A 14,522-nucleotide genomic window follows, 5' to 3' on the forward strand; every position below is an offset into this window, starting at 1 on the left:
CCCACTTGGTGCGAAAAAAATTTTAGAGGGCACTTTGGACCACTAAAGTGCGATGAGGCGAAAGCCATTATAGCGTGGTGGATCGTAGTCTCCACTGCAACACCTCTATCCCCCCCCCTCATCTTTCACTCCCACCTTCCTCTTTGGTGTGCTACATGTGTCTGCGGAGAATTGCGAGATACTGCACCTTTTCTGTTCTGTAAATCAATTTAAAATGCCACTGACACCTGCTGTACTAATGCATTCTAGACATCTGGGTCTGTTTCTGTTTGCTGTGTGGTGCGGCGTTAGAGAAAGCGGCAAATAAAAGGCGCCACACGGACGGCTGGATCGGACGCCCGACGGGGTCAGCTTCGTATATGCATGAATCGCCTGGTGACGTCATGACCTGTCGTGCCGGTACATCGCACGCCCCTTGTCGAACACAACCAGAATTTCATTTAACACATCCAAGTTCGCTGGCGTTCTATAATCCGTTTACGGCAAAGGAAAGGCGCAGTATCTGTCACTCGCGGAATCCCGCTATCATCCTCAAGGTAGGCAAATGGAATTATGAAGAGTGTTTCGCGATCCGGGGCGTGGCGCAGTGGTAAAGCGCTGGGCTGGCGATCCAAGGGATAGAGGTTCGATTCTCAGTGGAGACAAATTTATTATTTTTATTTTTAACTCTCGCTCCCGAAAGCGTGACATCCTCTGCCGACAAGATGAGAGCTTAAAGGCTTTCACCTTAAGATGTCACAATGCACTGGCAAAGATACCGCAGCATGAATAAATTAGCATAATAAGGTACATCAGCACAGCAGCCGCAACTTAATGGGCAAGCAGGGTGAGAAAGTATAAACTAGAATGAACCAGAAGTAGCAACAGCAGCAGATTATCTTCCTGTGATCCCTTGCAATGGCTTCAGAAATGCACTTCCCCTTTTTGTAACAAGCCAGCATTCTGTAAAGGGCCACTGAAGAGAAAAATCAAGCTGGCTTGCACCGACAGAATGCCAGCTCTTACTCTTATAAATACCCCTCTTACTAAAAACAAATCTCCTGTAAGCTAAAAAAGAGCGAGAACAGAAATACAGGTGTCAAAGATTCTCACAAGTATGAGCGCCATTACATGCAAGAGATCCAGGCAACTGAAAAACGTGCATTACGGTTACATGTTGCGAAGTAAGGTTAATTTAAAAACTGGATGTGCATTTTATCATACAAAGAAGATGACGAAAAATCAGCTTAGAGATTGGAATGCAAAGAAAACTTGCGAGCCGCTTCAACTCTGAAAAGCATCGCATGCTCTATGGGGCAGAGGTCGCTGAAGTGCAGTCCAGCATTCATCGCGAGGACTTTGCTGTTGAGCTCGGGGACGGGATTTATGGTTTGTGCAAACAGAGGGTGCAATCAAGGAATCCGCACTTACGTTATTATGATTTGTGTCATTTTGCCCTATGACATTGTAAAGTAAAACTCAAGTTTGAATCCCAGCGGCAGAAGAAAGCCTCTTCAACTACAAATATTGAAACAAAAAATGAGTCTTTTGCTGCCGGACAAGGAAAAAAAAAAATCACGAAATGTTGCATTATCGGATTTCGAAAACATCAAAATTGTGGTGTCATTAGTGTCTAAGGCTCTTAATGTGTTCACATTGCGCACCACATGGCCATTTTTGGATTTCGCCTCCAACGAAATGTGGCCACATTCTATTCAGCAACTGTGGCATGTGGGGATTCATAATCCCCTGCCCCATTATAAAGGGCCACGCGTAATTATGCGTGGTGCTAGGGAGGACCGCGAGGAAAGGGCACACTAGCCACCTTCCCAGGCTCCCTCGGCCACACCACGCGGGTTTCCTTTTCTCCTCCCGGTCTATTCTGGAAACATTCTCTCCCTGGGCCCGAGGTGAGGAGCATGTCTGTTGCAACTCCTTGGGATTCTTTCGACGGTTAAGCATGCACGTACACGGTTTGCATTTTCCCTCGGGGAGACCGCCGCCCCTTCACCCTCTGCTCACGGTTCAGCGCGCACTTACCGCCGCGGGCCGTGAGCATGAAGCCGCGCTAGGTGAGCAGACTACCTTTCACCTCTTTGCACGTGCTTCCCCCCTTAGGTGATTTTATTTCACCCATGTACACGACGTTCACCTGCTACATGGCAGTTGTTATTGAGTGTATTTTTCTTGCGCGTAATAAACTGTTCAAGAACGTAACTCGGTGTCTGTCCCTTCTGGCTCGAACCCGCCACAGTAGCGACTTCTCGCATCGCGGGTTGGGGGTCACAGCTCTGTCCGCTAGAGCTGCACGTCTGGGCTAGAAGGCAACTTTAGCGTCTAGCCCCCCCCGTGGCGCATTCTTGCGAGAATAACCCCCATAGGCATAAGCTAAACAACAAAGCAACCAAGCCACATGCTATGTAGGTTCAAACATTGCATGGTTTATAAGACTTGGGCCAAAATCTTTTCTTGTAAGGTACTGACTTGTGAAAATTAGCAGATTCCATAAAACCTTTCGCAATGCCACAACCGCTACAGAAAAAATAGTATTAACAGTTTCAGCACATGCTGAATGGCAACCATGGCTATAAATGCACATGTCAAATACTACATTACTAAAGAGCTGCTTCAAGATTCAAACACTTATTTCCTATAGTAAACGACAAAACAGGAAAACTTAAAATGAACACAACAGCATTTTTCCTTGCTTAAGAAAAACAAGGTTTAATGCGTGTTAAGTCTTATGAAAAACAGTCTAAAACATGGTGGCAAAAGCAACAATATACCTATACTCAGGGACAACTTTCTGTGGCAATGTGGTGGAAGCTACGGAGCCGAAACACACCAGCTCGCTCCGCACAAGAATATAGTGCCGCCAGAAATGTCGCAGGTGATGCTCTGGAATGTTATACCATTACGGAACTATTAACCTTATTATTGTATCAGGCTTACACTACAGTACTAGCCAATACAACGGGAGTTTAATATGCAGCGTTCATGTCGATTGCTGCGCGGCCTGTCGACAATCTCGCAAAGCGCAAGCAGAGTACGCAGGGCCAGGTAGGATGCGTCTGACGCTTTTCCCCGCCAGTTTCAGCGTGCGTTCGAAACAGACGCGCGTTTGTATTTCGCGTCTGTTTTTGACAGTGTACGTCGTGCGCGGTGTTGATTACCGTGGCCAGATGCTCAGAACTACATGGCGTAGTAACACAGTTAGGAAAGCCCCGCCCCTGTAGCTTTGACTCCATTGCCACGGAAAGTTGTCCCCGAGTATAGAGATGGTGTTCACCTCAACATTACTACGATAAGGAGCATCAAAACAGTGGCCTCAGCAGAGACAGAGCACACAAAGTAAGCCTAAGGGAATCAGTCTACTGCCAAGCACAAATGCATAAAAATATTTTAAATATGATAAGCACTTTTTGTGGAGAAGCTTGAGAATGTCACTCACATTCAACAAGTATAACAAATGAGAGTCAGAAACTAACACAAAAATAGGCAGCACTAAGTTAGTCTCACTGAATATTAACTCCCCTTTGATTACAGCCTCTCCATACATGTATATGTTGCTTTGTGTAAGTTTAGTTACTGCCTGAATATAATATGCTACCAATGGCTGGAGCTTAAATTTCAAACTTTTCCTGACAAGCTGTGTAGGAATGCCTCAAGCTAGGCATGTGAAATGGATGCAGAAAGCTCTCTACAAAAAATGCCACTGTGTTTTACTTAAGATCTCATGCTGTTTCAAAAATTTGCTTGTTCTGCATTAAACAGCATTTTAAGGGGCCTGAAGTAAGGCAAAATCTTTACATACTGGCTTCTGAATTTTTTTTTTTTTAATGCAGGGTTTAAAGGGACACCAGATACAAATAGAAGCTAGCCCATACCACTTAAGTACGAAATTCTAATCACAAACAGACCACTCTCAACAACAACAAAAAATCAGATATAAGCGAGAAAAAAAAAAAGACAAACAAAATACAGGCACCATTATCACCAACTGATTTTGCAAGCAAACAAGTCCGTCAGCATCAATTCTTTTGGCACAGATCCCAGAGGCTGCGCTTGCATAGCCATTTAGCTAAAGAAAAGAAACATTTTGGCAACATGCCTTGTCGGCAAGAACAAGCAGCCTTACCAGTAAGGACTACAAGTTTGAATCGTTTAGATCTAAAATTCCAATGTTCTTGCCGATTAATGAGTGGCCTGCTGCCGGACAAGTGTCAGCATGGCCACAATGAGATTGAAGAATTAATTATAACTAAGCGCAATATTTTGTTGTCCTCTATGTCCGGTCTACGACCCAGAGCAACAAAGGGGATATGAGGGATGCCATAGTAAAGGGATTCAATTATTCTGGCAACCTGGAGTTCTTCAACATACACTGACACTGCATAGCCTATAGGCACCCTTTGTATTTGCCTGCATCAAAACACAGCCCTCAGCCAAGACTGAACTCGGGTCCTCCAGCTCAGTATTCGAGCATTCTTAAGCACTGAGCTACCACGGCGAATCCTCTGAGAAAAATGAGCCAAAAAAAGTATCATATAGATCCTGAAAAAATGCAGTGCAGTCATAAGGTGGACATGTCAAGATCAGAGAGAAATTGAATGACAGTCATCTGGGAAGCACTTTTGTAATTTAAGCATGTTCCTTAAAAAAAAAAATCTGAAATTTTGCTTTAAAAACAGGACAATTTGTGGCTGAAGAGGCCGAGATGCATGTGCAGATATGGCCTCTACAAGTACAATTTGCGCTATAAGATGAGCTATCACTCCCATCATTAGAGAGGTCCCTGGGGCAGCCATTTTTACAGAGTCCAGTTGCAACATGAACAGCATGTGCACACAGACATCTCGGAAAAACTTAGATGCAAATTGACTGCCTCCTTATCTTAGGCCTATGTTGGCATTTCTCCGGCGGCGAAATGAATGTATTAGGTCGAATTCAAAACTTTCCTGCCCGCAAATTCAAAATCACGACAGCAAAGCTGAAACAAATTCCAGCGCTCTCCATTTGGATGTAAATGACTGTGTAGGCTTGCTGCAGGGATCCACACAAGAAAAAAGGTGGCTAGATGCAACGCAGTTTGTTTGCAATAACAGCTAGAGGTTGCATCATCTGTACTTTTATTGCGAAAGCAATACTACGACAGCCAAAGCGAGACCTGGGGTGGCCACAGCTACGCCATGAAGAGGCGTAGCTACGGTCTCCTCATAAAAACATCAGCCAGCCATGACATTTGAATTCACGTTACTCCTATGCCACAGGCAGGAACTGCCAACTTGGGTCACTCCTTTCATGTGGGAGGGTATTATCAGAATCAGCCTGCCAGAACCGTTTGTCAGTCGTATTAATCGTTGTGGTCGTCGTGTCTGCGTTGAGATAATTTGGTCACAGAATAAAACTCCGGTGAAACTTAACAAACTGATTTAATGGCTACATACGAAAGAAACTTTACAGGAATTCAAACTAACGACCGTTTCGTTGGGAGTCTTGCAAGCTACTGTCTTTCGACGACGGTTGGCCGTGTTCCTCTCTCCAGGCCTTCCCTTCTTTCCCTTTTTTTTTTAGGGGGGCCCCACGCTTGCGTGGGCCCTTGGAGCCTGGCAGTCGCGGCGCTCGTTCGGCGGTGTCGGTAACAGAGGAATCCTCCTCACTCACTCCTCGCGTCCCCGGTGCTGGTCCGCAGCCCCCTCGTAAGCTCGGATTTCAGGGCAGGCGGGCGTCCGAGTCTTGTTAGGCCCATCGCTGTGTCCTCAACGACGCCAGTGGATCGGGACGCTTTGAGGGGCGACGAGCCGTTGGTCGACTGGCCGGCAGTGGCAAGAAGCAGCCGTGCCATTTCCGAAAAGGGCACTGCGGCGCGTAAACATACACACACACACGCGCGCGCGCACAAACACACACACCGTGAGTGGCCGCTCGGCCGGCGATCAGAAGAACGAAACCGCCGTCTCCTGACGCGCCCTTCGGTTCAGGCCTTTCTCTGTTTTTGTCCCCGACACATTCCCCCCCGAAATGACGAAGTCATTTGTCGGTACAGCCTTTCGTTGTTCGATGACCACTTGTGCAACTCCATCGCGGCGCTGTGGAAGATCGCGTTGGCTTCGTTGTAGAGCTTCACAGCCTCCTCTTCGTCATCTGCACCAGTTAGCAGGTCGTATATATAAAGGCTTTGTTGCAGCGAGCTCTGTGTGTGGGGAAACTCTTACTAGCAAGTTTTCAAGTGGTGCTGAAGGGTAGCGGAGAGCAGAAACGGGCTTGCGGTGGTTCCAAACGGTACTCGCTTCATGCGCCACGTTTCAATGGGAGGCAACGAAGTACCGGCCTGAGGAGTCTCTCGGAACCAAAAAAAATCGCAGAGCGTCTCTGTCTTGCTCTCGCACTCCAATTTGCAGAAAGGCCTGCTCAATGTCCGCGACAAGCGCAACTCGATACTTGCGAAAATTGAGCAAAAGCCCGACGAGGTCTGCCGTTAAGTTGGGTTCTGTTTCAAGGTTGTCATTAAGGCTCCTTGTACTTTTAGCGTGGGAAGAAGCGTCAAATACAACTCTCAATTTTCTGGAATCACGGAGCACTGCTTGATGAGGCATGTGGTAAACACAGAGGTTACGGTTGGCCTCGTCTTCTACCCGTTCTGTCATGTCCAGAATTCCGTATTGCCTGATCGCCGTGTCGTACTCTTCGAGAAGGTCAGGAGCTCTTTTGAGTCGGTTCGCCAATTGATTGAGGCGCTTCAGAGCAATTTCTCGGTTATCCTCGAGCGAAATCTCGGATTTCCAAGGCAATGCAACCTAATAGCGGTTACCGACTCGCTTGATGTTGTCCTCAAAGAACTCTAAAGCTTGACAGATTTCGTCGTTCTCCTCGACCTCCTTTACTCCAATCGATTCCAAATCCCAGAATTTAGTCAGAATATCTGTCGTCTGCCTCTCGATTACAGATGTTCGTAGTGTCACGGTTTGGAAGCAGTGGGTCTGCTCGGCATCGTCCTCAATGGGCCCTTGAACAGTCCAGCCCGCTGATGTTTCCACTGCTCTCAGTCGGTTTTCTAATTTGACCGATCTACCTGTGGTAAGGTCCCATATGTGGTCAGATCCGATAAGCAGATCAACACATTCTGTCCCGTTGTTGTTTGAGAATTCGGCCGGTTCGTAACCAAGGGACTTTAGTCGTTTCATTATTCTCTCTGGTGGTGAGGGAATAGGTTGATCGCAGATGGTATCTGTTTCCAGTACTTCGAGTTCCCGCTCGTCTCCGCGGTTAGTCTTTAGTGTAACCTTTACTCTTCGGAACTCGCGTTCGGCTTGGTGGCCTCCGAACACCCCGACGGTCAACCTCTCATGCCCGAGAAGCGTACATCCCAGTTTCCGCGAGGTGTCAGCTGTGATGTAGGAGCGCTGACTTCCCCCGTCGAACAGAACTCGTACCTGAGCCTTACCAGCCTCTCCACTACATAATGCAGTTGCGGTCTGCAGCAAAACGGTTTTTTTGGAAGTAGAGCCGTTTCCCGTCGTAGTAGTTTCGAGGCTTACTTGCGCGTTCGTTACGGTGCGGTTCGGCTCAGGTGGCCTGTTTCCGGTGTACGAAGGGTCGCACATTGTGCTAGCATGCTTCTTGCGACATTTGTTGCACTGGATGCTTACGCGGCATGCTCGTGACTGGTGTCCAGATTTAGTGCACTTGAAACATCGGCCGGACGACCGCAGAAGTTGTTTCTTCTCTTCCAAAGTTTTTGCGGCGTCACAGCTCTGCGTTTTGTGCTCGTTGGAACCGCAGAAAAAGCAGGTCAATGGGGTAGCGTTTTGATGTAGCATCGCAGCCGATCGGACATGCCTGTCATGCGTTTTCCCATGCAGCCTCAAATTGCCTTTAAGTTCTTCTCTAGGTTGCTGCTTGAGGTCCATGCATTGTAATGCATTTAAATTCTCCCGACTTTCGACTTCTACTCTCAGAAAGGAGAGTAGCTTTAAAAGGGAAGAAACCGTACCTTGGCCGCTTTCGTTAGTTGCGTGTGACGACGCATCGGTGAGGGAGCTCTGTTCGCAGGCGAGGCTGTCGGTGTCGACGACGCACTTTCGGCTAAAGTCCAACAGGATGTCACGTGGCATCGCTCTTTGCACGATCGGAATTAGCATCGAGCTGTAGGACTCCAGCTTTTGTCCGAGCGTCTCGAGGCCTTTGATGTGTGCCGCCAAGGTATCGTAGAGACGGCGAAGACCACGGATATCGTCTGATGAGCGCACGGGCTTCAAGTCGATCAGCCTCTTGAGATGTTCCTGAACAAGAAGCTCCTCGTTGCCAAACCGTTTCTTGAGTAGCTGGATGGCATCGTTGTAGCACCTTGCGGTCAGTGGAAGACCCGCGAGTGCCGCTGCCGCGTCGCCCGTGACTGATGCTCGCAGGTAGTGAAATCTGTCGATGTCAGACAAATCTTCGTTTTTATCCACTACCTGCTCGAACACTTCCCAAAAGGGTTGCCAGTCAGAGCGCCGTCCTGTGAATTTCAGTAGGTCGATCTTCGGCAGTTTCACTCTTGTCTTCCCAGATGTGGCCGTTTGGGGGGCTGGCGTGGTCGTTTGAGTGGCTGGCATGGCCGTTTGACTGATGATGCCACTACCCGCCGATTCCACGGCAGCCTGCGTTGATAACGGACCACTATCAACTTGAAGCTTTAGTCCAGCGAGGCAGGTTATGATCCGGTCTTGATATTCAAATACTTGCTCGTAGTCGTTTTCTGCGTCATCTTCCGGTACCAATGGTTCAATTTCCGTGTTGACAGTATCAAGTTGTTGCTCTAGCTTGCTGAGTCTAGCATGCAGCAACGTAGCTTCAGTAGTTGTTAGTGACGTTTGCCGCTCGTTGAATTCGTTGATGACCTTTGTAACTTGCGAGCGCAAAACCTTCCGTTTCTTTAAAAGGCGTTCCATTTTCTTCGAAATTAATTAGCCAATAAGTAAGCTCACCGGATCGATGACATCGGTAGTTGTGACCAATCGTTGCCGAGACGTCCCTGGCATGGATGCGTTGACGTGAGCGTTGAAAGAAAGCGTTGAGCTCACAAATCCACGGCAGATCGAGTCCCGGGTTTCGGCACCAAACTTTTTGTCAGTCGTATTAATCGTTGTGGTCGTCGTGTCTGCGTTGAGATAATTTGGTCACAGAATAAAACTCCGGTGAAACTTAACAAACTGATTTAATGGCTACATACGAAAGAAACTTTACAGGAATTCAAACTAACGACCGTTTCGTTGGGAGTCTTGCAAGCTACTGTCTTTCGACGACGGTTGGCCGTGTTCCTCTCTCCAGGCCTTCCCTTCTTTCCCTTTTTTTTTTTAGGGGGGCCCCACGCTTGCGTGGGCCCTTGGAGCCTGGCAGTCGCGGCGCTCGTTCGGCGGTGTCGGTAACAGAGGAATCCTCCTCACTCACTCCTCGCGTCCCCGGTGCTGGTCCGCAGCCCCCTCGTAAGCTCGGATTTCAGGGCAGGCGGGCGTCCGAGTCTTGTTAGGCCCATCGCTGTGTCCTCAACGACGCCAGTGGATCGGGACGCTTTGAGGGGCGACGAGCCGTTGGTCGACTGGCCGGCAGTGGCAAGAAGCAGCCGTGCCATTTCCGAAAAGGGCACTGCGGCGCGTAAACATACACACACACACGCGCGCGCGCACAAACACACACACCGTGAGTGGCCGCTCGGCCGGCGATCAGAAGAACGAAACCGCCGTCTCCTGACGCGCCCTTCGGTTCAGGCCTTTCTCTGTTTTTGTCCCCGACACCGTTTGCACTCTCGCTATCCTTATGACACGCAGGCATGTCGATACAGCTTGGCTGAAGCGTGACTATATGTGGGCTGGTAGCTTACACTCTCTCGTCATACCCTTAAAGGATGAGCTTAAGTGTCCCCAATATTATAGCATCTTACACTGATAGGGTGTGATATGGGAATAATGTAGCAAGAAGAAGAAGCTTCTGCCATTGCTATCGCAATTCAGCTAGGGTTAACCAGAGCTAAACCACAACTGATGTTTTTACAATTTCCAACATATAAACTTTCGTTTCCAGTGAAAGCAGTGCCTTTGCCGTCGGAATGCAATAACCAACCTATATATGCCAACCCTTGATTGTCATCTCAGGAAACATCAGGACCTCCAAGAGCTTGGGAAAGTGAACATTGCAGTTCTCTTCAATTCCAGAGATGCAGAAAAACAATGGGTATGATTGACTAGCTACTATACCAAACAGCCAAGGTGCAACAAAGGTTGCCCAAGAACTATGTACGAGACTGCGCATTCCTCTGTGATGGCACAGCGTGCTTTCAATGAAGCACTAAAGCAACATGCTGCTCCAGAATAAAGAACAATATGGATACAGAAACTAATGGCTCCTCCAATCATCTACACGCTTGCTTGCAGAACTTGTTGATATCAAAATCGTGAATATGCTAGAACCAAGGGCAAATGCAAAATATCTACCCTCTGTGGGCTGTCGTAACAGTTATGCATTAATGATGGCAAATGATGAACAGAAGTAATGTAGACCGAAAAAATTTAAAATTACTATAGTTATGCTTCTAAAGCTCTTATTTTCTTCCTCACTAAAATCTCCATAAAGTAAGGTAAGACATCAAACAAAAGGAGAGTCTGATAGCTTAAGACTCCAGATCATGTCCAATGCAGGAAAGAAGGCCTTGATCGCAAATGGCTTTCAATTATTCCCATCTGATCTCTCCACCTCACTTCAGGCGAGACGCCAAAACTTCCTTCCCTTAGGATCCACTGATTACTGCTTAGCTGCTGCTCATTGCATAAATCCTCTTTCATTTTTTTTTTTTCTTTTTAATATCCAACAGAATATCAACTACTAACCTTGTGCCTCTCAATGTTGCCCTTTATTTCCTTTTCCATAGCAACCCAAGTGGCTGATGCACCATGGCGTTTACCATTGAAGGAAAACTACTCGCTAAGTTAACTCACAACAGAAAACAGGTGGCTTGTGCACGTGCTGGGCTTCAGCATCACAAAGCTGACTGTTTGCTTGTAAGCATAGAGCATGCAACGGATTGTTTATCACTTCAGTAAAAAAAAGTTGCCATTATACGTTATCGATTCCCACTGCTAGCCCCCCCCCCCCCCCCCCCCTTTCTCTCGAAAATTTTCACTATTCAGCTGACCCATGGTATTAAATCATGGCTTGCATGGCCTCTCATTTGTAACCAGGGATGACAAAAACTGTCCAATTTTGACTATATCCTAGGTAGTCTACAGAAAACTAATTTGCCAAAAAACAACTCCCATACAAAGTTGTGAACGTAGCCTACAGGCCATAAACTTGCAGTTAATCGTTTCATTTTCATAGTAACTCATTCGTCACGGTTTATCCTTACCTCCACATTTCAATAAGCACTGCTGTAATGATGTAAAAAAAATATGTCGACAGCAAGCCATGTCTTATATTTCCCACAAGGCAAAGAAAGATACCCCCTGAAACTAATGGATCTGTCATGAATGCTGCCTGCCATTTTGCATTTCAGAAATGGAATGTATTTAAAGCTACAGACCACTTAAGGGGGAATGAGGGTCTTGGAAACTACTTTTCATATCTTTTTGAAACACAGCATGCAAGTAAAGAATAGAATGCAATTTCTGATGTGCATTTAGGTATCAAATATCTCATCTCAAGGAGAAGATAATAACCAGCCTGAATAGGTTGTTTATTATGGGGTATTATAGCAATTCCTTATTTTTAAAAAAGACCTCTTTAGGGACATGCAGACATAATTACTGCCACATACCCTTTTCTTTCCAACATTAGTATTTATTTATGATCAATTTGCCACCTGTTCTTTTCCTGACGAGATATCTTAAATCTAAATTGATATTTGAAATCAGCATTCTATCCCACACTTGCATGCTAAGTATCAACAAGATATGTTGAAAATAAAACGTTTTCAAGATCCTAATGCGTTCATTTTTCCAGCGGAATCGTTACATCAACCAAAGTTGGATTTTGGCTTTAAGCATGCATTTCAAAATCCCTCAACAAGCAATTAAGCTTCCACAGAAATAAAGCATTTTTGCAAATCCTTTCCAACTTGCTCAAGAAAAACTAACCATCAACCCGTTCCCCTTGACATCGGATATGGGCGTCATTTGGCTATTGCCGCAGGTCACTGCATAACATTTCAGTGGACACCAACACACTGTGGCATTCTTGCATATGAAAAAGCAGATGAAGCAACTCATAAAGGTTATCAACGTCGGAGCTATATTCAGACCTTCATCACGAAATCTGATGCATCCCAACTGGCTAAAAGATTTGCTTCTGAAGACCCAGATTTCCTCGCTATCTCGGAACACTATATCACCAACTTCGCTTGAACTCTCCATTTACAAACAGCTTACGATACCATTTTGGTCTGACGAGCAGTCCGCATTGACAACTGTAGCACAATCGAAACTGTACAACATACCTTGCTTGAGTGCCCAGTGAATACTGACGAGTGCGCTTACTATGAACATTGCATGAAGAAGCTCTGCCCAGCGCCTCTAACACTGGACAGTATTTTAGGTCCTTTAGCCTGCCCCAGGCAACAGAGACAAGCAATGAATTTTCTGTTTGCATATTGAGAAGACATCGGACTTCTTGACGAGCTATAGTTTCACGTTGTATCTCACCCTCGCACATTTTTCATGCCATGAACTTTGTGCACTTGCAGGTCACTCTCACGCATTTTCCATGCTGCGAGCTTTATAAGCTCATTTGTAGGACTATGCATCTCATTACTGCATTGTTTAACATTACTCGACGATGCACCTTAGTACGCATTTAATGGGCACATTCTATCCCCCACTGCTTTCATTTATTTTACTTTCAACACCTCTCTCATTTTGCCTTTCTCTCCCAAATGCCCTTTCCTACGCTGAGTAGCACGTCAGCAAATCCTAAATGCTAGCTAATTCGCTGTTTTTCATTAAAGAGCTCTCTCCCAAAGAACAAGTTTCACCACTAAAGCAAAGTCCTTTGACCTTAACTAAAGATAGAATCAATATAGCTCCAACTCAGTTTAGCCCACAAACTGGTAAAAGACGCTCAATGTTGTTGATAGATTCCTGTATAAACATAATACACACAAATGTATCTGAGCTGCAACCCCTTCAAATGTACACAACTATTAAATAGTATATTTGACAACACAAACCACACATTATTTCAGCTGAAACCTGTTTAAGCTGAGCAGAGCCCAAAGCTCTTCAGAGATTCCACGAAACTTGCCCAGTTAATTGTGGTGTGCAACTTCTGAGGCAATTTGCTGAAACAGGAAATTAACTTGCATACAACTGCACTCACTCCAGCTGCTTGCAATGTCATCACAAGAGGCAGCAAAATGCCGAGGTCATTACCGATTCGGATCACTATTACACCGGAGATGATGCAGACCCTCAAGGGAAACAACTAGCATATTGCAAGAACAGCAATACCCAAATCAAGCCATCTGCTTTTGAAGCGACCTACGCATATATACCTGACAGGAAAGGCTTTTAAATACACAAATATATATTTTCAGGTTCATTTATTGTGAAAGAGCAGCTGCGTTAATCCTTTGTTTCTGCTGAATAACACCTGTGTGCCTATAATTATATTAGAGGTAATTTGCAAAGGCACCGGCATTAATAAAAGCAAGCTTATCAGGGCATATTAGCTTCCTTTTGCATTACTTGAATTTCACGTGTATATCATTAATGCATGTAGATGTAAATAAAGGTAAAATTCACATTTCAGTGCAGCAGCAGCACCAATAATAACACATTCTTTGTTTACCTGAAGGCCATATTTCTCTGCAATTTTTGTCCGGCCTCTGCAATTCAGTGCAAGTAAGACAGCAAAAAAGCTAATGGACAGAACAGTGCTTAGTCATCATGTCAAATTTTTCCATGGAGAAAAGGTATAGCTAAAAGAAAATGCATCTGCGGTCAGGCTGCTGACAGCACATTTTCATTTGCATTGTTTACACACTTAAAACTGCATGCTGCCAGGCGTTTCCTGAGCTAAGGACCTTCCTCAACATATTTTTATGTATTAAAAGTGGTTTCGTGCATTAAGTTAGTAGAGAGCATTATTCAGGTTTAGTTTGTGGGGTTTGTCTCAAACCAACTCAGGCTATGAGAGATGCCGTAGTGAAGGACTTCGGAAATTTAGACCACCTGGGGTTCTTCAATGTGCACCGACGTCGCACAGCCTGTGGGCACCTTACTTTTCGCCTCCATAGAAAAGCGGCCGGGATTCGATCCCACACCCTTGGGCACAGTAGTCGAGCGTCCTAACCACTGCACCAACACGGCGGGTGCTGAGAGCATTATTCAAAACAAATCTATGATTACAATATCTTGCAAATTAAGATATATTACCAAGTAATCAACAATTATATCTCATCACCGAGGTCTGCTATCATTTTCCATCTACTCACATTACAAACCATTCCTATAGCAAAATTCCACTACACTTCAATTTCAAATCTACAGCCTTGCATGATGCTGCTCTCTCTA

At 45.8% G+C, this 14,522-nt stretch overlaps 1 protein-coding gene across 1 annotated transcript in view; it reads right to left on the reverse strand.

Annotated features, from left to right (window-relative positions):
• Dp1 (satellite-binding protein 1 Dp1) overlaps positions 1-14,522 on the reverse strand; it is a 42,107-nt gene that overhangs the window by 24,922 nt on the left and 2,663 nt on the right. The gene's annotated exons all lie outside the window — the stretch shown is intronic.

The sequence above is a fragment of the Amblyomma maculatum genome, chromosome 3 (genome assembly GCF_055883805.1).
Source record: "Amblyomma maculatum isolate TAMU_Amacu chromosome 3, ASM5588380v1, whole genome shotgun sequence".
Classification (NCBI taxonomy): domain Eukaryota; kingdom Metazoa; phylum Arthropoda; class Arachnida; order Ixodida; family Ixodidae; genus Amblyomma; species Amblyomma maculatum.